This window comes from Canis lupus, chromosome 31, assembly GCF_048164855.1.
Source record: "Canis lupus baileyi chromosome 31, mCanLup2.hap1, whole genome shotgun sequence".
In the NCBI taxonomy this organism is placed as follows: Eukaryota; Metazoa; Chordata; class Mammalia; order Carnivora; family Canidae; genus Canis; species Canis lupus.
Window position 1 is genome coordinate 31,107,992 of NC_132868.1, and position 26,639 is coordinate 31,134,630.

The window sequence follows — 26,639 nt, forward strand, 5'->3', positions numbered from 1 at the left end:
TCCTTATTGAATAGGTGCCTTAAGGTTTTATCCTTGGATGTACATTTTATTCCCTTTGATTTTTCTCAAGACATAATAATTCTTATGAAGTCAGTTATAACATCTTTCATATAGTTCTTGAGTCTATAGTTTTAGCTTTAACTACTCTCTGAAATGCCAAATCTTCCTTTCCAATCACTGATTCGTTTTCTCTACTTGAACGTCTCCCATGTTTATGTATACTAGTTCTGAAACAAACTTGTTATTCCTGGTAGCCCTTAAATAGAGATCTCACTCTGACACTGATGTTTCCAATAATGGAATGACAATTCGATTAATTACCAAGTTTTATCCTTGAACTACCTCTTTTCTTCATCCCCTACCTTTAGTCAGATGCTAAATACTATGTAGTCTACCTCCATATTATTTCTTTCATCCTCTATCCTGTATTCTCATGCTCACTACTTAGTTCATGCTTTCATTATTACTCCTAACTAGACAAGCATATTCAGTATCTTCCCTGTCTACAGCATCTATTCATCACTGTCACACTAACCTTCCCACAAGAATTTCAGATATATAAGTCCCCATTTCAGTAAAGTCTCAGTGGCAAATAGATGGCACATTCAATTGGGTAATTTTAAGAGAGTTTACTAGAATTTTAAAAGGTGCTAGATGAGTGAAGAGAGAACACAAGGGATAATACCATACCTTGAGGTTCACATCCTGTATTTTTCCTGTCATTATACCTGAAGAAAAGAGAGATAAGGAAGTGGTTGTTGGAACCCAAAGATACAAAGGACTATGTAGAGAGGCCATCTGTCTTTAAGGAGGAAGCCAACCTCACAGGAAGACAATTTAGGAATATAACCTACCTCACTGTCCTTCCACCTTCCAGATATCCTGCCAGTGTTTCCAAATGGGCAAACCCAACTGGAAGCCTAAAGGCAAAGGATCTCATGAATGTGGTCCAGATAGATGTAGAGCAGAGAATGTATCTGAAAGGGCAAGTAGTTCAATTCAATCCTCTTAAATAGCTTTTCATTGCTTACTAAAATAAACAGTGTTTAAAGTGTTGCACTGAATGGCCTAAATCTTTCCTATTAGCTTTATTATATTTTTTGGCCAAATTGAGCTGTAGGAAGTCTCCATATTTTCATATTTCACTATAGTATATGCCTCGTTCTTTATTGAAAACACTGTCTTTCTTCCTTTGACACATCTCTACCACCTGAAAAAAGTACATATGCTTTGAGACTTGCTTTACCATTTCTCATCTATATTTTTTCCTCAATGTTTATATAGTATGGATACATTCAATTTCTGTAAATATGACTCTGTCTTATTTAGACACTTATTCCAGCTTGTACTTGTGGTAGTCAGAATTCTAAGATGGCCCCTAATATCCCTTCTCCCTCCCCAAATGTGCATGCCCTGTGTAATTCCTTAGCTTTTGACTATAAGCAAGAACAGTGAATATGATGGTACATCATTCTTATGATTATACATTTTATATGGGAAAGGGATTTTCTAAATGTATTCAGTCAATTTTGAGTTAATCAAAAGGGATATTATTCTAGGTGGACCTGACTAATAAGATGAACCCTTGAAAGAGATTAGCACCTTTCTTAGGACATTTAAATCATGGGAAATTCTCCTGCCAGCCTTGCAGCCTTGGAGAGGGACACGTAAGAAATGGTGGACATCCTTTAGTAGATGAGAATGGCTTCCTGTTGCCAACTAGCAAGAAAGCAAAAATCTCTGTCTTACAGTCATAAAGAACTGAATTCTACGAATAATCCATGAGCTAGGAATAGGACTAACCCTCCAGTGAGATTGCGGCCCTAGCTGGCCCCTTGCTTTTAGCCTGGTGAGACCCTTAGCAGAGGACCCAGCTAACCTATACCCAGACTCTGGAACAGTGGAAACTATAAGATAACAATTTTTGTTTTAAGTCATTGAGTTTCGGTAACTTATTACACAGCAATGTAAAACTTTATATACTTCAGTTAAGTCTGTATCTGTCTTACTCAAACTTTCAAAGTTATAAACTTCTTGAAAGCTTTAATTATGTTTTAATTCTATAAGATTCTCTATAATTATTTGAATAGGTGACATAAAATATATATAAAGCAACAATAGGAAAAAACCCAAATGTTTGCACATTATATGATATACTCTTATGATAAAACCTACATATTCTCTGAAGCACTAGAAATATATTGTATTGAAATCTTACCTAGAGGAGTTGAGCTATTAAGTGAAGAATGGAAATCTTTGTGTTCAAAGATTAATATTATAGGACTTGTTTTATATAATCAGTGCACAATAGAGGATTAGAGTAGGTTGGATAATGGTTTCCCAAAATGATTTCAAATTATAGATTATTTAAGTCTTATAGGGTGTCCAAATATTACCTTATTCAACTCATTAGCTTTGTACTTGACAAACAATAATACCTCCAGATGACCAAAACCACACTTATAGAATAAGTCAGTAACAGAGTGTAGGTCTGGATTCAAGCCTTTGCTATACCATACTGAGCAACATTTGCTACCTCTTACTACACCCTGATGAGACTGACTGACCCAAACAGACAGAGGGAGAGCCACAGGTTCCTGAATGGGTTCAAAACACCAGACGATGAAAAAAAAAAAATTAAGATGAGTTACATCACCTTAAATTTAATAAATTTAATTTCTATTAAAATTTAAAGAAAATTAAAAAAAATTAAGATGTTATTTTCAAGGCCACAAACATTGTCTGGATTGAAACAGAAGAATGAATGATTTTAGAGATGTGAAGGAAGGTCAATTAGTGTTTATTTTGTTTTGTTTATCAGTTTTGTAGCTGAAAATATTTTTTTATTCTAAGCAAAAAGTTCAGGCTTTTAAAGCATAAAAATATTTTTTTTAAGATTTTATTTATTTATTCATAGAGACAGAGAGAGAGGCAGAGACACAGGCAGAGGGAGAAGCAAGCTCCATGCAGGGAGCCCAACATGGGACTCGATCCCGGGTCTCCAGGATCATGCCCTGGGCTGCAGGCGGCGCTAAACCGCTGTGCCACCAGGGTTACCCTAAAACATAAAAATATTAAAAAGCAGTTTTCCATTCAGAAACACCAAATAAAGAACGGTGTTAGATTTGAGAGTATTGCGTGGTCAAAAGAAGATACCTCAAAAATGAACATTGAGACAAGCAGAAGAGATTTGGAAGGAATAGAAGGAGTTAGCGCTTCAAAAGATGCATGATTTTAAAGTTAGCATTTCCTTTCTACAAATGGAGTTAGAGAACAGAAGGCAGATGCTGTCTGATTATCTCAGATTCAGCTAAAGGAGGATGTCATTTGTTACTCCAATTTACAGGAACTGCATAAAACAGTCATAACAGGAGCATATTTTCCTTGCCTGCGCCATGTTAATCATCATTACATCTTTTCTGATCACTCCAGAAAGAAAAGTTACAGATGTTAAGGGAATGGGGCAAACATAAAAAAAGAGAACTATGCTCCAGATAGTGTTCTTTTCTGCAGATGAAGTGAAAAGAAATGAAATTTTCCAATTTTGTAAATAAAATGTGAAGCTATATGTATCTTCATGTTAGTCACATTCTAATAAAATAAATAAAAGATGAGATGAATATTCATTTTGACTTCATTTTCTACTTTTTTTTTCAGAATACTTAAAGTTTGAGAGAAATGTGAGACAACTTCTTTTGTTTCATCTTGTCTTGGGACTTTTTACTGGAGGGCTCTATTATATTTGGATTCGAATTCACTGCGGTATGTTAGGAAATCATTTTTACATTATCTCAGGGTGATTCAGAAAATCTTGATTATTCAGTTGACTTGAGAATACACTGGAGGAATCAGCTGGATATCAAGGTATCCAGAGCTTTATCTCATGTCACTTAATGTGAAGATAATGCCTTTTCTACTAAAATTTAAAGAAAACTAATATTTTGAACATTTTTACATACACTTTTAAGATTTAAAATGAGTTTCAAAGGTTATTTTCAGGCCTGCTTTTAAAGAAACCTAAGTGGAGGTCTTTAACTTTCACCAGTTAAGAAAACTCAATGTGATGTGAATTACTGCAGGTAATGACACAACTTCCATTACTCTACTTATTTAATTGAAACTCTAATTAAGAAACATGTGCTAATCTTTACTTTGATAGCAACCTAGAAATACTATATACCTACTTAAAATCTACCCCATTTACCACATTAAGATTAGCGGCCCACCTTACTACATTTCTCAAAGGAAGTAACCTCTCTCAAGCTCCCTTCAGCCTCTGACCAAGATGTAGCATATAATACCAGTGGAGACCAGTGGAATTGTGCGAGGCAAGAGGCTCTGGGTCCACTATTGTTTTTATTTAAAGGAATAAATTCTATTTTGTACTCAGAAAAATCTGAGGTTCTTTGTGCACATCTCTTAACATGATATTTTAAGTGCATACACACACAGACAAATAAGAATATTGTTTTTGTTCTTGCTATCATATTACTCCACACTTGTATTGCTATCTTTCAAATAGTATTAAATAAATATTTCTGAATAAATTATAAAAACAGTATATGCACATGGTAAAAAAAAAAAAAATCACAACTTTAAATGGTACAGTATGGAACGCCTGGGTGGCTCAGCGGTAGAGCGCCTGCCTTCACCCCAGGGCATGATCCTGAAGTCTCAGGATCGAGTCCCACATCAAGCTCCCTGCATGGAGCCTGCTTCCCTCTCTGCCTATGTCTCTGCCTCTCTCTCTCTCTCTCTCTGTCTCATCAATAAATAAATAAAACCTTAAAAAAAAATAAAGGGTACAGTAAAAAGAAAAATAAGAAACTTCCCTCTCATTTCCCATTCTTTACTCTGTACCATCCCCTGAGGTAAGGATTTTAATAACTATCCTAATTATTTCTTATTCTGTTTATCTCTGTAACTCCAAGTAAGTTTTCTATTACCTCTGTTTCTGAATTAATTTGCTTAAGAATTATTTATTAATTTTTTTGATGATTGAATTCACTGAAAAATCCCTCTCATTCTCATATCTATCATTAGAAGAGACTTTGAAGTCCTAATTAAGGATATGAAACTTTACCATCATGTTTTACTTAGTTTTACTTTTGTTTCTATGCTCTTTTCATATTTTGACATGGAGCAATTCAATTTCCTCTGATATCCCCTCCTGCCTCCATCCACAGTGCTCAGACTACCTGGGTACTTTAGAGAGCTTGCTTTCTGTTACTGCTGCATAATCACCTGCTTAAGAATTAAGATCAGTACTTCTTGGAGACTGTCTCTCTGTTCCTTTGTTTTTCTCTGTGCTTGAGTATGTAGACGACTTCTTAGAAGATATCTGATAACCGGTTTTTGTAAATGAGCTTTCTTCCTTCTCTTGAAGAATTCTAGGGTCATCTCTTCATTCTTGGGTTCGGGAAAATTTACAATTACGTTTCTAGACATATGGGACATTTTTACATTTGTTACATTCGCCCTTAGAGAATTGTTTCAGTGTGAAGATTTTGGGTCCTCTTTCTACTCTTGAAATCAGTGTTAGATATTTTTTTTATTATTATCATTATACTCATAGTAATTATTTTCTAAATATTCTCAAAACAGTTGCTATTTTGTTAGTAATCTTCCTCTAAATTATTTTTTGAATACCCATTAATTAGATTTGAGCATCTTGTATTATTCTTTATGACTTTCATTTATTTTTTATTTTCCTTTCCACTTTTTAATCGTGTATTTTAGAATATATCTTCCAATATCATTTGTATTTTGACAATAGTAATTTTAATTCTAAAAGGCTTTTTCTTATTAATGACTTTTGGCTTTTCCTTGAGTATATTAATTGATTTATTGTGCTTTTTAACATTCTCTCTTACCTGCTATGCTCATCATGCAAATGAAAATTCATTCAAACATGAACAGACTTGTAATATGTGAGGCAAACAGTATAATCAGAACTATAATCTGAAATAACATGGCCAGAAACATAATGACTGGCAAACAAATTAGAAAAGCTTTCAAAATTTCACTTCCTGTGCTATAGAGTAGTACATATTTTACCTAACTCTGAACATGTGTGGCAATTATTGTCTCTCTTTTTTGCCAATTATTACAAAGTCAGTCATGTCCTGGTATCAGTCACATATATAGAAAGGTGTCACATTTTCCAGGATTCTAATTCTGCCTCCAAATTTTTACTAATTGGGGCACCTGGGTGTCTCAATTGATTAAAAGGCCAATTATTGATTTCAGCTCAAGTCATGGTCTCAGGGTGGTGAGATATAGCCCCTCATGGGGCTCTCTGTTGAGTGTGAAGTCTGCTTTAGAATCTCTTTCTTCCTCTCCCCTGCTTTTCCCCCTAGCTTCACTGGAACTTGTGCACACAGAGCGCTCTGTCTCTGTCAAAAACAATTTTTTCTCTAAGTATAACCTATCATTCCTAATCATTATGTATATAAAAATCATGGTATAGAAATACTTTAGTGCCAATATATTAACATAGATATAGTTTGTAATATATTTTCTCCCTAATAATATGACATGTTTATTTCATATTAAAATAAACTCGAATATGCTTTGTTATAGATAAAAAAAAAACAGATTTGAATGTGAAAATATTTTCAGGTTTCTTTGATAAACATAATTTCCTTATATGCAACCTGCTAAAAGATATATTGGTGCACTTCAAAGTCAATTGAAACAGAAAGTAGGGTGGTAATTTATTGTAGTTCACTGATGTGTATCCCAGTGGAAGACAATTCAACCTTTTGTAGAAATTCCAGAAACTAATTTACTACACAGTGTGGGAGTGTTCAAGGAAAGTCTTCAACATTCTCTGCTAACCCTCTAATCCTTGGATTTCCACCAGTGAATAAACTGAGATTTGTTTTAGAGAATTATTATTTTATCTTAAAAGAATTGATTGTGCAAATATTTGCAATTTTCATTTGAAATTCTGAAAATTAGAAATTCTTTCTATCATAGAAAGAAATGAACATCAATTTTTCATTAAAACATTAAAACATTTTCTGTCCAAGTTCCATATTGTAAAACATTACAAAAAATTAAAATAGTTATCCAAGAATAGTAAGCATCTCTCTACTTCATTAATTAACTCAACTAGCATGTGTTAGCATCACAGGATACCTGAAATTCTGGTATTTTTAGAATCAATAGGATCAAGGGAAATTAAAAAGTAATACAGTCCTAGAAAAACATCACAGAAAAGTAACTTACTACATTTAATAATATAATTTCACATTAAGACTCTCTAAATTGCTTTGGGAACCTATTTCACTAGGGATTATGTTTATTTTCTGTGCTTGTCAAATGGTTATAAACAAAACTTAAATTGTTTTTAACAACCGCTAAAAAAAAAAACCTTTTAGTCTTTCAACCAATGTTATATACAATATACATCTATAAATATTATATATATATATATATATATATATATATATAACATATACTATGTTAAGTATTTGGTCTTCCTTGTAAAAACAATATAAAATGAACAAAAGGAAGAAAAAGTAGGTCTTTCATGATAATCTCTTTTTCAACAAACCTATTAACCATATTGTGTATAGCAATATGCAGATTCTATGGAAATTTCTCAGATAAGCACATTTTCTAGAATTCAAGACTGAGTGTGGGAAATGCACATGTGAACTCACAATTATGCAAGGTAGAATAAAACAAATACATAATTAGTGTACAAAGAGGTACAAAATGTGATGAGGGAGTTATAATACTTTGGATATAAACAAGGAGTTTCAGTGGTCTATAAATAAAAAAACAGATATTGGGGTAGATACTACTTAAATAATTACTTATAATCAGACACAATGGTTGGCATGTAATACAACTGGTTTTCCTTCTTTCTATATTTCCCTACCTCCAAAAAAATGACATAAAGATTAGTTAGACTTAAAAAGTAATCATTACAAAAGCAGAATGTAGAAAAAAATGTAAAATAGAAATGTTCACTCAAGCTACAGTATCTATAAGTTGACATCAAATGACAAAAACTGACATCAAGAAATCCAGAGTGGCAAAGACTGCTAGCAGCCTCCCAATGATCCACGCTGTCCTTTTCATAGAGTAGAAATATTTCTGTGAAGTGGCTGTCATTCAGGAACTTCGTTTCCTAACAGTCTGGCATTTTGGTGGGACCATCAGATTATTTCTTGCCAGTTGACTGTGAGCTCAGTAATGTATGTCTTCATTCCTCCTGGGCCTCTGTTGTTTTTGTAGAAGTAGGTGGGCCTTCTCCAACCTTTTTTTTTTTTTTTTCCTTTTACGTTAGGATGCAAAGGACCCAAGACTTGTGGACTTGGTACTACAGGATGGAAAGAATCCTTGCTTAACACTTGGGAAAAAAATCTACTTCCAAACAGCAACACTATCAATAAACTATTATATGGGCAAGAAATAAACTATTTGTTATACCTCTAAAATACAGAATTTTTATTGTTATTACAAGGGCTTGTATAATAGTATCCTTATTAGTATCCTAGAATTCTTTTAACATAAACCAAAAATAAAGGAATAATAATTTATGATTGAATATGGTAGAAGTAAACAGAGAGCAGCTATTTTGCAATTTAAATAATAAGATTTACTACCTGAACTTTGGTTTGGCAAACATTTTTTAAAGGGTTAGGTAATAAATATTTAGGATTTGTGAGACAAACAGTCTATGTCACAGCTGCTCCATTCTGTCATTGTAATGCAAAAGCAGCCATAGATAACACATAAAGAGATGGGAGTGGTTGCATTACAATAATACTTATAAAAAATAATCCTGACGGCCATCGTTTGCAGACCCCTGGCTTAGCTTTGGCACACTTTCTCCACCTGGTGGCAGCAAATTAAATTGCAAGAATAGCTAAATGGTGTAACTAAATTTCAGGAAATAAAATAATTGAAGAATGAAGTACACCTAAAGTCATAAAGCGCACTTGTGCGTAGAGATGTTATTATTATTATTTTTTTTTACCCATACAGCTACTCCGCTATCTCAATGGTTGAAAATCCAGCTCCTGGTTAAAATGTATATAGCACTGATTTCTTTATTTTATAAATACTTATTTTTAAAAATTAAGATAATTCCCAAGAAAAATGGGAATATTCTCTACCTATTTTATGGCATCATTTTTAGCACGTTTAATAATGGAACAACAAAAATGACAGAATTAAAGCTTACTTTTATTATATTAGTTACTATCTGACTCAATGTGTTTAAAATAAGACTAAGATATTGGATATGTGGGTAAAACAAGATTTCAAAGACTTTCATGATGGTACTTGAATTTTCATTATATTTTATGCATGGTTTCTCTCATTCAAGTAGCTTCACAGAGTTGGATTAACAGTTGTGTCCATAAGTAATAAAAATGAAGGGACTGGATTCATCAGTATGGTAGCACACTGCCAAGCCTCCTGAATCTAGGGAGGCTCTATACTATTCAGAAAGGTTTATAATACTAATCGACTCTGTGCCTTGGAAAAAAGTTTTATTAGTTTTTTAATATCAAAATTAATTTAAAATTTTAAGAATTTGTTTAAAGACAAGTAGTTATTGCTAATGGAAAAGAATATTAATTTGAATATTGTAAAAAAATAAAAGAAAGCTCAGTTTTCCTTTCTTTAGATCAACCAAGCTCCAGATTTTAAATATTTTGTTAATACCCTGTAACTTCACAAAACTTTTGATAAGAAACACAACACTTTTGAAAAATAAAGTTTCTTTTTGAAATCCTCATTAAAATATAAATATGAGAGAGTAAGGAGGTAAAATTTTCTATAAAAATGTTGGTTTGCAACATGTCAATTACTACTGTTCTATCTATCCTTTACTTCCAACCACTGTTTGAATTACTCATGAAGTCACATGTAACTATCTTGATTTAAGTAGATGGACCTTCAGTGAAATCCACCAAAATTATTGTCTAACGCACCTATTTGAATGTGTGGTCAGGATTTCTTTGTGCGATGTAAAAAGAAAAAAAAAAAAGTGAATCCACAATGTTTGATATCAACAGGAAGACCAGTTTAGTAAAAATAAAAGTTTAGCACCTGAGAGTAATTGTAGATAACATTTAAAATTTAATGGGCTTACTGTATATAGACTTTAACTTATTGGTAATGAGAGCACCATAGAATTTTCAGAATGAAAATAATGTGATGGTTTCAAGTATTTTATTTGTAAATATATAAGAAATGGATTGAAAAAGAGAAAGACCATATGTAAATATATGTATATAGATGGATGGATGGATGGATAGGTAGATAATGTTCATGACTTTTCCCTAATTAGATTTTTGGTTTTCCTTTATTTTATACTTCTTTTATATCACCAGATAACACAAGATCTGCTGATATTTTGGGTTCATAGTAGATTTTTAATCAATATGTATTGAACTGGAAGGAATTATATTGTTAAATAAAATGCTTTATTGTTAAATCAAAATATTCTTAAGGAGTTATTTTCCTGATCATGTGCAGAAAACCTGATATTCTCTGTAAAGATGGAATAGAAATTACATAGATGGATGCACACAAAAGCAATATAGAGTATCATACGTTGTTGAACTGAACAATTGAAGGTTTTTATCTAGGATGCTAACACTCATTACATTAACCTCTGTAATTAAAATGACTTCTTTTTATAATACACAATTGAATTTGCTACTAACACTAACATGATCAATATAATGGGTGAAATTTACGTTAATTTGAACATGAAATTACTTGTTTCCTAAGGTTAGGATTAAATTAAGACATCCTCTCCTAATGCTGATTAAATCAATGAAAATAATCACCTGCAAACAAAGTTTAAAAATGCATATGTCCATAGACATCAAATGTGATTCTTTAGTTTTACTTTGTAACATAAGTGGAGATATACATACTTTAGTTTGTCTTATAGCCTGTCTTTTCGGAAAAAAGAATTTTCCACTGGGAAATAATTTTGTATATAGCTGAATTCCTCTTGTGATTTGTGTATTCTTGCCAGGACTTCGGGGAGTGTGATGCGTTGAAAAATAGCACACAGAGGATATTTTAGAGCAATAAAACTATTCTTAACAAAACTGCAATGCTGAATACATGACACCAGTGTTTTGTTTTTTTTAAAGTTCATACCATAAAGAGTAAACTCAAATGTATAAGATTTAAAAAAACAAACAAACAAGAGGTAGGGACATCTAGGTAGCTCAGTCAGCTAAGGTTTCCACTCGATTTCAGCTCAGGTCATGATCTCAGGGTCCTGAGATTGAGCCCCATGGCTCGAGCTCAGTGAGAGACTTTGTTGCTCTCCCTCCCCCTGCTTGCGTGTGCTCCCTCTCTCTGAGTTTTTCATAAATAAATAAATAAATAAATAAATAAATAAATAAATAAACAAGTAAATAAATAAATAAATACACACACATATATGTACATGTATATATATATATTTACAGATTTTATTTATTTATTCATGAGAGATACACAGAGAGAGGCAGAGACTCAGGCAGAGGGAGAAACAGGCTCATCTCAAGGAGCTCAAAGTGGGACTCAGTCCCCAGGACTAGGATCACCTCTGAGTCACCCAGGTGTCCCAATAAATAAAAATTTTTAGAAAGGAATCTGTACAAATGTACAAAATAAGGTTCCCGAAGGGGAAGAGGATAAAAGGTGTTGAACCAAGTAATTTCGGAAATGAATGGGTATTATAGGATTTCACTCATACATGGAATTTAACAAATAAAATAGATGAACGTTGGGGGAAGAAAAGAGAGGCAAACAGGAAACAGACTCACAATTATAGAGAACAAACTGAGGGTTATTGGAGAGGAGAGTGGTTGGATGGATTAAATGTAAATCATATTGACAGCATGTGGTATAGTACTGTGATAAAAATGACTCTCTACCTCTGTTGTTTTCCAAAAACCTATAACTCGAGTCTATCTATGATAAAACATCTGACAGATCCCAACTGTGTAATATTTTACAAAATATCTGATCGATACTCTTCAAAATTGTCAATGGAAACATTGTCATAGCTAAGGGGAGCTTAAGTAGATGTGACAACTAAATGAGATGCATCCATGGGAACTTGGACCAACAACAAAAAAAGAGCATTAAGTAAAAACCAGAGAAATTTGAATAAATGTGAACTTTGGTTAATAATATTGTTTCACTATTGATTCATTAACCGTGACACAGGTACATACAAAGGTAAAATGTTGATTATAGAGACAATTGGGTGTGGGAAATATAGGAACAAACCTTGCAACTTTTCTTTAAATCTAAAATTATTCTAAAATTATAAGTTTATGTTTAAAAAGGAATTACTTTCACTTAACACATATAAAGTTTTATATCCCATTTAAGCCTAAAAATCACTCTGTTTCAGAATAAATTATAGTGCTTCTCTCAAAGAATTGTTTTAAAGATAAAATAATGCATCATAATGACTATTCTTATTCATAGTGGTAGTCTCAATAGGTAAAACAATTATGTTGATCAATGAAATCAAGCAAATACAATCATCTTCCTCCTTTTCACACATAGCGCATACATACACACACACACACACACACACACACATCCACTAGATCATCTTTATTGTTCCCTGGCTATAATGGTAACAGTAAATTCAAAGACTGGCTGGGTCAGGCAAAGAAAAATGATGGAATGGATTCTTTTGAGAAGTTGAGGTTCTGGATTTGGATTCAGAAGGTTAAAAGTGGAGATGTATATTTGATTGATTAGGTAATCTGTGCTTAGGGACTGATAAAAGAGTCAATACCGAGTAAATGTTAGTGTTTGGTGTTTTTGTATGCTTCATCTGATTTTTATTCAGCATATCCAGTGTTTGCTTTAAAGAATATATGAACTTAGAGTAGTCTGTAAATCTATTTATTAAATGTCTGTTGTGCATTGGACTAAACTATGACTTTTATAAAAATATACATATATACATACGTTAATATTTTATACTTGTATAGTTTTTTTAAGACTTTATTTATTTACTCATGAGATACACACAGAGAGAGGCAGAGACACAGGCAGAGGGAGAAGCAGGCTCCATTCAGGGAGCCCGCTGTGGGACTTGATCCCGGATCCTGGGATCAGGCCCGGAGCCAAAGGCAGACGCTCAACCATTGAGCCAACTAGGCATCCCAACATACATAGTTTATATATACATATACACACACATATATGTATAAATAAATACACAAACATGCACATACATACACACACACACACACACCATTAACATATCCTTGCTTTGGAATTTGAAATCTAATATGTGAGATAAGAGTACATGCAAATGAAAATAATATAAAAAGAAAAGGAGGTCAATTTATCTAGAGCTCTTTACCAGAAAATGTATCCAACATATTTAGAAATATGTTACAACAATAAGGCCAAGGGATAGGGATCCCTGGGTGGCGCAGCGGTTTGGCGCCTGCCTTTGGCCCAGGGCGCAATCCTGGAGACCCGGGATCGAATCCCACATCCCACATCGGGCTCCCGGTGCGTGGAGACTGCTTCTCCCTCTGCCTGTGTCTCTGCCTCTCTCTCTCTCTCCTCTCTCTCTCTGTGACTATCATAAATAAATAAAAAAATAAAAATTAAAAAAAAAATTAAAAAAAAAAAAAGGCCAAGGGATAGAGATAAGCCAAAATAGAGGGTCTGTAATTTAAAGGCTGAAATCTAAGAGGAAAAGGGGTTAGATAAAAAGGTGTCGAAGTTTTGAGTGATCAACTACTGCTGGACAGGGAAAAAAATGACTCTGATGAAGGAATTATAATAAGGGAAAGTAGTTATAGTGATTACTAGATTTAAGATGTTCAGACAGCAGATGGCATGGGAGTGAGAGATCAGATGAATAGGAGATGCAAGTATCATATTGGCAATTAAAGTTTTGGGTGTGAGACTGTTTTGGATAATGGCAAGATCCAGGGAATATCTATTGTCATTTATGTTTGAACATGGAAGACAAATGGTTGAAGCCAATTTGGTGGGCCAGTTTTGATGACAGCCAAGATGAATGGAGTATCTATACGTACTCTTACCTGGACCAACCTGGTTCATACCTATGTCATGACATAATTATCAGTACCACTCCCTTTCTCTCTCAAATTTCACTATTTTGAATATAACTTATATGATCATTTTAATTTTGACCCAATAGGCAAACTCTGTAATGATTAGGTTGAATTGTCAGGAGTTTTTAAAATAAGGGATAAAGGAGAAAAGTGGAAGAAAATTACAAGTTGCTGCTTTGAATGGGAGCTGAACAAGGAGAAGAAGAAACATGAGGGAGGAGGAGTAACAGTTTGGAAGGCATCCAAACTTATTTCCTGTGTCTCCTCAGCAAGGCTGTTTCTGCACCCATCTGGTTTATTCTATGATTTTGGTGCATGCCCTGTACTTCATCATGAACTTTATTTGTGCTGTGCCCCTAAATGAAATAATTTTTTTCTCTTTTGCTTCCTCAAAACCATTCCCTCAACTGTCCAAAGCTTAGTTCAAAAATGGCCTCAATAAAATACCTTTAAGTAATAGGAATAAATAGTAATCTAAACTCTGTGATTTAAGAAGGATGCAGCATTTAATGTTTATTGATTGTGTCTTGCAGAACGTATACCAGATCCTGGTGAACTTCCAGGAAGTTTAATACTCTCTGGTGACTGTTGAAAACTAAAAAAAAGTCGTCTGGTGAGATATATTTGATATATTTGATATTTGATACTTAGTCTCAAATATCTGTTCAGCTGGGTATTGGGGGTATGTTTAATCCATCCATGTTCACGCAGCAAGAGCTTTATCCTTTAATCAAGGATAGAAATTTTACATGCTGTAGCTAAGTTGCTATGTAGATTCGTGTGCAAACTGTTAGGCTTATAAAGTTTATGGTAAATATGGCCTCTTTTGTGTGTTTCCACATACAAAAACACTAGTGTATGGGTTAATACTTGTACTCTGAGAAAGCTTTATTAAAAAACAATAAAGGTTAAAAAAATAAAGATATTTGGTTGTTGATGCTGGTGTTGTTTCTTTCTTTCTTTTTTTTTTTTTTTTTTTTTTGAGGGTGTGACAAACCCACTCTCTTCACTGCTAACTTTTAACTTCTAACTTATTGTTAAAGGCTTTTTTGTCTTTCTTTTTTTTTTTTTTTTTCATATCATACAATAGGAAGTCAGTTGCCTATAATCACTAAGGCTCAGGAAGATGAAAGTGCCAATGGCCCATGCTGGTTGTTAAACCTTAAAAAAGATATATCTGCGTTTGAGGAAAAGAGATTCGTTAGCCCCTTGTTTCAGTACTAAGATCTGTCAACAAAAATAAGCAATGAAAATACATTTCCTAATTCATTTCAACTATCTCCAAATATAGAATAGTCTACACTATAATATAAATGCAGTCTTATTTCTTTGAAAAAAAATTCCTTAATCTTTGAATCCTTCACTTAGAAAGTCACCTTCATTATTTTAATGATTCATAGATGATTTCTACAAGGGGAATAATCTTAGTTATTTTTATTGGAAGCAAATTTGCTTTTGATAGAAGGTGAAAGTAAATACATAGTCTTCTAGGAAATTAAAATATATTAAATGGAATTACTGTCTTTAATCTCAATGATCTCCTCTTAACCTACAATTCTATTTTATTATTATCTTTTAAGTTATATATCAGTTGAAACCCAAATATGTGTATTCATTCTTTAGTAGAACTATTTAAATTACGCAAGTGAGATGAGTGACTGGAGAGTTTTGAAGTGAACCAAATGATACATGTGTTAGAATTTTTAAATGAACCTAGATTGGTGTTAAGAATTTACCAGATACTAGATATTTTCTTTCATAACTAGATATTTCTAGTACCTCTTCTGATACTCTAAAAGCTTTTATCATGTGATGTATATATGCATAATGTAATGTAAAATTTAGCTATTCAAACTGTTGAATAAATTGTAAATCAATTAAACTATACCATCTAATCTGTTTCATTCTTTTTATTTCTATGAATATATGAAATGGCATATGTTTTTGTATGGATACCTTTTTGAACACATAGATGGTTCAAAAACTACAGACAATAATTACTGGCATCCTCAGCTTTTCTTCGTCCCTAATCTAAATTCTTTCAGTATAAGAATTGTTTGACTTTCAGCTTCTCAATGTTATATAATACTATTCACAGCTTTTTCCTAATGAATCATAAACTTTATTATTATCATAAACTTATTTGTTCATATATCTTGGCCTTTGGCCAAATTGCTAATAATGCCAAGATTCTAAATTTAATCTTGATAATCTTGACATTTTAGTAGTCTTGATTTGGAATGGGAATGCAGAAGGCTAATTTCCAGGTTTTATTCCCAGAGAAACCACTGGAAGCTATAAAGTCTAACAAAAGAAGCAAGACATATTTTAAAGAGGTAAAGTCAAGACTGAAAAGCAGGCTTCTCTTAAAGTGCTAGTAGCATATCTTCCTATTCACATGTGGTATCTGCTGTGAAACTGTCAGCTAATTACGTATAGTTAATTGTATTCTTTTTTATTTTATTTTTTTAAGATTTTATTTGTTTATTCATGCGAAACAGAGAGAAGGAGAGAGAGGCAGAGACACAGGCAGAGGGAGAAGCAGGCTCCATGCAGGGAGCCCGATGTGGGACTCGATCCTGGGTCTCCAGGACCAGGCCCTGGGCTGAAGGTGGTGCTAAACCCCTGAGCTACCCGGGCTGCCCTCTTTTTGATATTTTGAAGAAGATATTTAAATAAAAAATATCTTGCTCATTAATTTCCCCAATAGAGTTGTTATTGGATATTTGGGATACTTATTTTGAATTTAATGAAACTAAAGTTTCAAATCAGCCTTTAAACATTACTTCAGAATGATGGCAGACCTTGTGAAATACTATTATTTACTTCCATTCATGTAAATTACTGTAGAAAGTATTCAATATTAATGAATAGCTCTGCAACATTTTTTAGATAGCTCTGTAACTTGAAATAACAATAAAATAATATAGGTAAGTAGTTAAGAGCATGTGTAGACATTTCAGTCAGCTAAACTTGAGACAGTCTCATTTCAGCCATGCTGTATTTGTGTGTTGTTGGCCAGGTTTTCTACAACATTTAAAATGGGAAAATAATTGTTTTCTAGAAGGACATTTTTTTAAATAATAAATTTATTTTTTATTGGTGTTCAATTTGCCAACATACAGAATAACACCCAGTGCTCATCCCGTCAAGTGCCCCCCTCAGTGCCCTTCACCCATTCACCGCCACCCCTCACCTCCCTCCCCTTCCACCACCCCTAATTCGTTTCCCAGAGTTAGGAGTCTTTCATGTTCTGTCTCCCTTCCTGATATTTCCTACCCATTTCTTCTCCCTTCCCCTCTATTCCCTTTCACTATTATTTATATTCCCCAAATGAATGAGACCATATAATGTTTGTCCTTCTCCGATTGACTTATTTCACTCAGCATAATACCCTCCAGTTCCATCCACGTTGAAGCAAGTGGTGGATATTTTCTGGGGATATACCCCAATAATGCAGATGAATGGATAAAGGACTTTTTTTAAAAAATATTTTATTTACTTATTCGAGAAACAGAGAGAGAGGCAGAGACACAGGCAGAGGGAGAAGCAGGCAGAGGGAGAAGCAGGCTCCATGCAGGGAGCCCGATGTGGGGCTCGATCCCAGGTTTCCAGGATCACCCCTGAGCTGAAGGCAGTGCTAAATCGCTGAGCCACCCAGGCTGCCTTCTAGAAGGACTTTTTTTTAAAAAAAATGATTATACTGAGTGATGGGTGATAATTGCTTAGCATAATGCTGGTACATGTTTAATACTCAAAGGTAATTCATTATCATTCTTATTCTTATTTTATTGCTACTACTATTACTAAATCTATTACGTGAATCATTTCTGGATCTGTTTTTATTGATTTTTTCTCATTAATATTCATATTTCCATGCTTTTGTACATGCCAGGTAATTTTTTATTGAATATCAGACATTATACATTTTATGTTATTGGCTCTAAGAGTTCTTGTGTTCTCTTAAATAGTTTTGGATTTTGTTTCTGAATTCATTTAATTATTTGGAAACAATTTGATGCTTTTAATGCTTGCTTTTATGTTTTGTCAGATAAGCCCAGACAACCTTTAAACTGTAGTCACTTTTGTCCCACTACTAAGGATTTTACTTGATGGCCCATGTATTAGAAGGACTTTCCACTCTAGTTGTTTAGAACATGAGCTATTCTCAGCTCTGTGAGCTCTCTTACATTTGGTCTGCCTGTTTCTTTCCAATAGTCTTTCTCTGGTTGTGAGATGATTCTTCATAAGTAGGTGCCAATCAATATTCAGATGAAGTTATGAGAAAAATCCTCTGCTGTTTCAAGAACTCCCTCTCTTTAAAAAAAAATATATTTTATTTATTCATTCATTCATTCATTCATTCATTCATTCATGAGAGACACACAGAGCCAGAGGTAGAAGGAGAAGCAGGGCCCCTGTGGGGAGCCCATGTGGAACTTGATCCTGGGACTCCAGGATCATGCCCTAAGCCCAAGACAGATGCTCAACCACTGAGCCACCCAGGTGTCCCAACAACTCCCTCTCTTAACTAGCATTCTACATCATGAACTCTAGCCAACTTGGTCTTCTTGAACTCTACCCTGTGTTTCTTCTCACCTCAGGAAGATCAGCAGGCTCCATTTGCACATTCTGTGCCTGAATTTCTGCCTGGAATTTTTCTCCAAGAATTGAGCGGGGACAGTCTATAGGATCACCTTTTTTTTTTTTTTTTTTTTTTTAATTTTTATTTATTTTTCCTCTCTCAAGGATTACTATCCTGAGATACCAGTTGTCCAGTGAGGGGGCAGGGTGCTCATATACTTTGTATCCATCCTCCTCTCTCTCCTGTTCTTCCTCTTCTTTCTTCTCCTTCAACATTTTGTCTCATAATCTCATTACCCATAAGACCATATTTTTGTTAAAGATTTTGCACATGACAATTTGGCAAGTAACTTTTATTTTTATTCTACTTTATTAATTTCAGGTTTTATCTTTATTAGTTCTTTCTTTAGGATAAGGTATTATTAGTTCTTTATTCAGGATAAGACTGGTGTACCCACCCCCAGTTTCTTGAATTGAATGCTGCTTCAAAGATTATTTTTCATCTTTCATGATTTTTTGGAGGGGGGATCAAAACCATTTTATCGAGGGGCTTCATGGAAAGGTCAAAGGGGAGGAGGACGATGAGATCCGATGTCCCTTGACCCAGCTGGAATCTTTCCTGCATCACAGTTGTCAAAAGCCATCTTTCATAATTGTTGAATAAGCACATTCAAAATTTCACCTTTCTTACCTTTTGAAGAATAATTCACTGTCCCTCTTTCATTTATTTTACTCAGTATCCTGATTTAATTCTCACTTAATTCCCATGCTATATTCATTAAAACCCTCTATTTCCTGTTTTCTTCCCTGCCTATTGAGACACTATATTATATCCTCTTCTTGTGGCTTGAATATTTAGCTGTTTCAGAGCATGGCTGCGTATCAGTGGAACCGTATTGATTTCAAGTTTCCAGTGGCTTTAAGCAGCATGAGCTCATGCCCCCCCACCCCCAAGCAGGTATAAACATCATGAAGCTTCAAGTACAGTTCTGTGTCTATCTTCATAAGAAGACTCATTTTATTTTCTCCTAAGTTACTAGGGGACAAATATAATTTGCCAAAAGGAATTTTTTTTTCTTAAAATCACAATGTACCGTAAGTCTCTAAGAATTCTTTATGGAAAAACTCTTAGAGACATTTTGTAACTTTGTACCTATTTTATAGAAAAAAGAAATTCTGGCTAGATTATTTTAAAAGCTGACTGCTATTTTGTGATTATATTTAGTTTTTAAAGATCCAGGCATTACCTTTTGAGCCATCCAGGATCCTCAAATATTTATGTCTGAGTCCCCAAGTATAATTTTTCTGATTCTCCCTTGACAATAGTGAAGATGGGTTTCAGTTTTCATAACATGTATTCTCTTCATTTTAATGAGGCTGAGGAAAAAAGAAATAAATTTAGGTAGTCAATAGTTATCTTGACCCAGAAATTTCAGAATTGTTTGAAATACCTGTCATGAGTTATGTACCACATAGAACCATATTTAAGACCAAGACACATTCGTTCCCTTGGCTGCCAAGAGTATTGTCTACTCACAGCTGAGTCCCCTGCTAGGAATTTCCCTCTGAAAAGGGACAGCCTTCCCCAAGCTCATGCCTTCTCCTAGGGGTGGCCTTTATCTGATGCCTGTGCCATAGGGCAGCCGTCTTGCCTTGATGCAAGCCACCTCTCAAGGAGCTGGTGAGTTGGAGAGATTCCCCCTGAATCCACTGAAGAGGCTTTTGCTGCAACTTCATTGCAGATGTGCTTCTCCTTCTGAGGAATTCTGCTTCCCCAACTCCTAGAGTGTAAAGAGTTCCAATTTCTCCACATCTTCATCAATACTTGTGTGTTTTGTTGTTGTTGTTGTTGTTGTTGCTGTTTAATGATAGCTATCCTAACAAGTGTGAGGTGATATTTCCTTATGGTAGGATTTGTACTGCTGAACATTTCTTCATATGCCGATTGGCCATTGTATGTTTTCTTATGAGAAATATCTATTCAGGTTCTTTTTTTTAAGATTTTATTTATTTATTCATGAAAGACACACACACACACACAGAGGCAGGGACATAGCAGTGGGAGAAGCAGGCTTCCCACAGTAAGCCTGATACAGAACTCAATTCCAGGACCCTGGGATCCCGACCTGAGCCAAAGGCAGACACTCAACCACTACGCCACCCAGGTGCCCCTCTATTCAAGTTATTGTCCGTTTTTTAATTGGGTAGCTTAGTGATTTATTTTTACCAGTGAGTTACAGGAGTTTCATATATTTTTTGAATATTAATCCCTTATCAGATTTTTGGTTTGCAAATTTATTCTCCCATTCTGTAGGTTGCCTTTGTATTTTGTTGATGGTTTCCTACTATGGGAAGAAGCTTTTCAGTTTGAGGCAGTCCCATTTATCTGGTTTTGTTTTTGTTACTTGTGCTTTTGGTGTCCTTTTTGGTATCTAAGAAATCATTGCCCAGACCAAAGTTATGAAGCTTTTCCCCTAAGTTTCTTTCAGGCATTTTAGAATTTTGGGTCTTTTTTTTTTTTTTTTTAAGATTTTATTTATTCATGAGACACACAGAGAGAGAGGCAGAGACACAAGCAGAGGGAGAAGCAGGCTCCCCGCAAGAAGCCTGATGCAGAACTCGATCCCAGACCCTAGGACCATGCCCTGAGCAGAAGGCAAATGCTCAACTGCTGAGCCACCCGAGCAGCCCTAAAATTTTGGGTCTTACGTTTTATTCTATAATCCATTTTGAGTCATATTTGTGTATGATATAAGATAAAGGACCAATTTCATTATTTTCCTGTGGATATCCAGTTTTCTTAACACTATTCATTAAAGAGACTATCCTTCCCTCACTGTGTATTTTTGACACTCAGATCAGTTGACTCCAGATGCATGGATTTGTTTCTGGACTTTTTGTTCTGTTCCAATGGTCCATATGTCTATTTTTATGCCAATATCATACTATTTTGGTTGTTGTATCTTTACAATACATTTTTAAATCAGGAAATGTGATGCCTTCATCTTTGTACTTCTTTCTTCCTATTGCTTTGGCTATTCTGAGTCTCTTGTGGTTCCATATGAATTTTAGCATTGTTTTTTCTATTTATATAAAAAATGCCATTGGGATTTTGATAAGCAGTGCACTGAATCTTTGGATTGCTTTGAGTTGGATGGAATTTTTTATAAACATTGAGAGATTTACTATAAGGAGCTGGTTTACAAAATTGTTGGGGCTGGATAGGCAAGTCTGAAAGCCATAGAGAGGGCCACCAGGAAGTGGGGATCATAAGCAGGCTAGAACTCACAGGCACAGGCTGAAGCTGCTATGAGTAGTATGGATATTTTAATAATATCAAATCTTCCAATCTATGAACTTGGGATGTTTTCACATCTTTAATTTCTTTCATCACTGTTTTATAGTTTTCAAAGTACAAGTCTTTCAATTCATTGGTTATTTATTCCTAGGTATTTTATTCTTTTTGATGCCACTGTAAATGGAATTGTTTTCTTTTTAAGTGGTAAGTATTCTTTTCAGACAGTTCATTTTTAGTGTATAGAAATGCAAATGACTTTTAATTTTATGTTCTGTGACTTTACTGAATATGGTTATTAGTTCTAGAAGGTTTTTTTGTGGAATTTATGATTTTCTACATATAAAATCATATATGCAAGCAGAGATAATTTTGCTTTTTCTCTTACATGCCTTTTATTTCTTTCCTTCATGCCTGTATGTGTGTGTTTGTGTGTTTATGTGTGTGACTGGTCTGACTAAGACTTCCAGTATTCTGTTGAGCATAAGTGGTAAGAGTGGGCATTCTTGCCTTGTTTTGATCTTAGAGGAAAAACTTTCAGTTTAATGTCATTGAGTAGGACCTTAGCTGTGGACTTTTATTGTATGGGCTTTACTATATTGAGACAAATTCCTTCTATACCTAGTTTGTTGACAATTTTTTTAATCAAAAAAGTATATTGAATTTTGTAAAACACTTTCTCTGCCTCTATTGTTCAGATTATCTTATTTTTATACTTAATTTTGTTAATGTGTCATGTAAATGGATTGTTTAAAAAATTGATATTTTTGAATTTGTATACCCTAAGTAAGATGTGATGGAACAGTGGAAAATGAGATGGGGTCTTCGAGCTTAGGTTAATGTGTGGGCTCTTTCCACAGACTTTCTGTCTCCCCGGGAGGGATTCTTAACTGTCTATTCCTTCATTTCCTTGTATTACAGGAGGTGAGCTTGGTGACCTTCAAGTCAGAATATTTGTGTGCCTCTGGCCTCCTCATGCCTACTCCCAGAGTCTAGACTTTCCCATGATATCTAGTGCCCAGGAAGGCTCTTCCTCTGTCCCTCTCAGTATCTAGAGGGAAAACTTCTTTCAAACTTCCTGAAACTAGGTTTTGTTTGTTTATTCTGGTCAATCCAAGGCACTCTGTAGATAGAAATATGGATTGTTTAATTTCGATGATCCCATATATATGTTAAATACTCTGATAATCACATTTGAAACTGTCATCGTACAATATAAAGATAAAGCTTAGGCTAATTACTTAAGTTTTTAATTTCTCTTTACTTTGGGGAAAATTAAATACCAATCAAAAACACCATGGCAAAGTTGAGAAAGACTGCAGAGAAAAGGAAGAATTTTAATACCTGTACCAGCAGTTTTCTTCTGCTTTTGAAAAAGTGACTCTGTGTTTTTATTTTATAATGAGACATAATTTGCAAATTATGTCACTGACCATGAGTGAAATATAAGGTAATTTTTAAAAAAGTATTTTCCTGAAGAAGAAGCTGAGGCTTAGAGAGATTCAGTTATTTTATCAAGATCATATATGTTAAATGGGGTATCAGACAGGTAGTCTGATTCAAAAACACACATGCTCTCAAACACTAGGATACTTCATCTCTCATGGTTAAACTGGACGACGATGGGGACACCTGGGTGGCTCAGTGATTGAGCATCTGCCTTTGGCTCAGGGCATGATCTTGGGGTCCAGGATCCAGGATCGAGTTCCACGTTGGGCTCCCTGCATGGAGCCTGCTTCTCCCTCTGCCTATGTCTCTGCACCTCTCTCTCTTTCTCTCTCTCTCTCTCTCTCTCTGTCTCTCATGACTAAATAAATAAATATTAAAAAAAATAAACTGGATGACAATGATGATGATGTTGTCACTACCACTGATAAAAATGATAATGGTAATACATGCCATATTTACTATGTTTGGGCCATTGGTTTGAAAGCATTACTTAGGCTATTTCATTGAATTCTCACGTCAGCTATATTAGTGGAGGTGCTATTATTACCCTCTGTATTTTCATTGATGAGAAAATTGAAGTAAGAAGTTAAATAAATTACCCATTTTATAATTAGCAGGCAGACGAGTCAAGATTTGAATACAGATAATCAGGCTCTAAAGTATATTCTAAATCATTTAAGTGCTAGAACACATGCATAGACTAACAAATAAGAATTTCTGTCTGTACCCTGTATTGCTCACATACATTATAAATAAAAATATGCTTATGTATTCTCATTATTTAACTAAACAAGAAAGCAGTCTGATTTGTGTTATCTATATTTTCGGTTGCTATCTGCAATCGTAAAGTCATATAGAAACCAAAGATAATGGAATAGCTGATGATCTTCTTATGTAGATATCAGCATCTGCATATTAGCAAGGCACCACCTATAATGCTGAGTCTATGTAGATTTTCAGAGGATTTGGCCATCCCCTCCTTCTTCATATCTAAATATTGTCGAAATTAACTTGACAAATGTCCAATTGCCCAATGTGGTAATTCAATTATGAAAGTAGGTCTCATTTTTTTTTTTTGAAGGGGGGATTCCTGTTAAGAGTATTGAAATAAAAGAAAAAAAAAAGAATATTGAAATAAAAAAAAAAACAGAAGGATTTTAGTGTACTATTTAATATGGTGTGGTGAGTTTCTAATTAAAATTATTTTAGCATTGAAAACCATGACTTGAATTCATTATATTGAGGAGAAGTGTAGGAAGAAACAAGCACAAGTTTATAACTGCCTCCCCTGCAGTAACAATCACATATGAATGTGCTTGGCACAGCATGAATATCCAACATTTGCTCAATCTTTTACTATCTCAATTCTTCCTAGTGTCAGGTTTGTAAGGAATTTTTTTCTCACTATCCCTGTATAGCACTAAAATTAAAATTACATAAAGTTAGTCCTGGAAAACAAAATCTCAGATTATTAAATTAAAATTCTCCCATTTCCAGGTAAATATTTGATGTATAAAAGGATATATTTAATTCTTGATGTACAAAAGAAATAACTTACTAACTTGATACCATTTGCTAGTGGTAGAAACAAGAGTTAGAAACTTACATGTTCAATCCCAAAAGCTGGAAATAATCATAGTATGGAACTCATAGGATACTAAATATTTTCTGCTTCAATCTTCAGAGCATCCAGATGAATAAATACCCTCTTTATATTCTTGACTCAGAGAACCTCTATGGGTAGTTTTATATTGTTTTTTGACATGTTGCTGTGATGCCATGAATCAAGTGGCATATCAGGGATTCTTTTTTCCCTGTTTTCTAATAATTTTGAACATTTCACTTTTATTTTGTCTACTGAATTTCCCATCTACCAAAGTAAATATACTTTAAAAGAAGGAATTAATACCTATATAAGGCAAACAGTCAATAATATTAAATACTATAGAATCTTAATTTTTCTTATTGAGAGAAAAATAAAATTAAACATTAAAGAATTCCATTTATTTCCTAAGTTTGGGAAGGTCTAAGATGATTCAATTAACATATGATATTTCCCCATATATAGGAGATCTCTGTTCTAACCACCCAAACTATTGCTTTCTTCTAATAACAGAATAGTTGTCTCCCATTGTTTTAGTGGAAATATTTCATCCTCTTGTGGCAAGAGAGTAGACAGAGGACATAGTCCTTGACCATCATTGCAGTTTTCACGTAGACTAAGAAATTAGTTCAAATTCAGACACATGATCTAAATCAAACTAATACAGTTCAACTTTTTTTTCTTGAGGTTATATGGAAAGAATTACTTTCTCTCTATTGAGGTTGTTCACTGTAGGGATAAGCCTACAGTTCTACCCATCATGAACTTTCCCACAATTTCACAATTTAATTTTTTTCTCCTTTGGAAATAAAATTCAAAAGGAAAAACCTAATTTAACAGTAAATCTAGTGTTTATTATGTGATGTATTATGTACACGAAATGCTTATAAGAGTACAAATGAAAGCTTTTTGTAAAATAGAATTCTGGAAGAAACATTTTGTTATAGATTTAGTGTTTATGTCTCTACAAAATTCATAGACTGAAGTCCTGATCTGCAATATAATGGCATTTAGAGATGGGGCTTTAGAGAGGTAATTAGGGTTAGATAAGATCATGAGGGTGGGGCTCTGGTCTTATGGGATCAGTGTCCTCACAAAAAGTAGAGACACTGAAGTAGAGATACTTGAGGGCTTGCTCTTTCTGCCATGTGAAGACACAACAAGAAGTTGGCCATCTCCAGGCTGGCAAGAGCTCATACAAAAACGTGACCGTGCTAGCACTCTGATCTTAGACTTCCAACCTATACATCCATGAGAAAATTGTTTAAGCCACCCAGTCTATAGTATTTTGTCATGGTGGCCTGAGCTAACTAATACACATTTCAAAAAATTTTTATTTTAGTCAGAGTCTCTGATATATTTCAAATTTATTAAGGAGTGTATTTCTGAATCTGTGAGATAGGCCTGAGGAAAAGCGCATTGCAAGTTATCATGATTTTGTTTGTAGACTTGTATTTGTTCTGGTGTGGTGAGGTAATTCAGGTCAAATATACAAATTAATATAAGCTTGTTATCTAAATGCAGCTTTTTCCTATAATGTAAAAAATAATCACCAATATACTCACATAAAAATTTCCTTGTTGTTACTCATTTAAAGGATTAATTACCCTGC

At 34.0% G+C, this 26,639-nt stretch overlaps 1 long non-coding RNA gene across 2 annotated transcripts in view; it reads left to right on the forward strand.

The window, feature by feature from the left end:
* The window catches only part of LOC140622253 (uncharacterized), a 196,669-nt gene that overhangs the window by 130,978 nt on the left and 39,052 nt on the right, over positions 1 to 26,639 (forward strand). Inside the window, exons 3-4 of one of the 2 annotated variants that reach the window (XR_012022006.1) lie at positions 3,658 to 3,762; positions 14,630 to 14,709. This is a non-coding gene — a long non-coding RNA (uncharacterized lncRNA). Of the gene's footprint in view, positions 1 to 3,657; positions 3,763 to 14,629; positions 14,979 to 26,639 lie in introns of those variants that run through there. The other variant, XR_012022005.1, reaches the window with a different exon arrangement.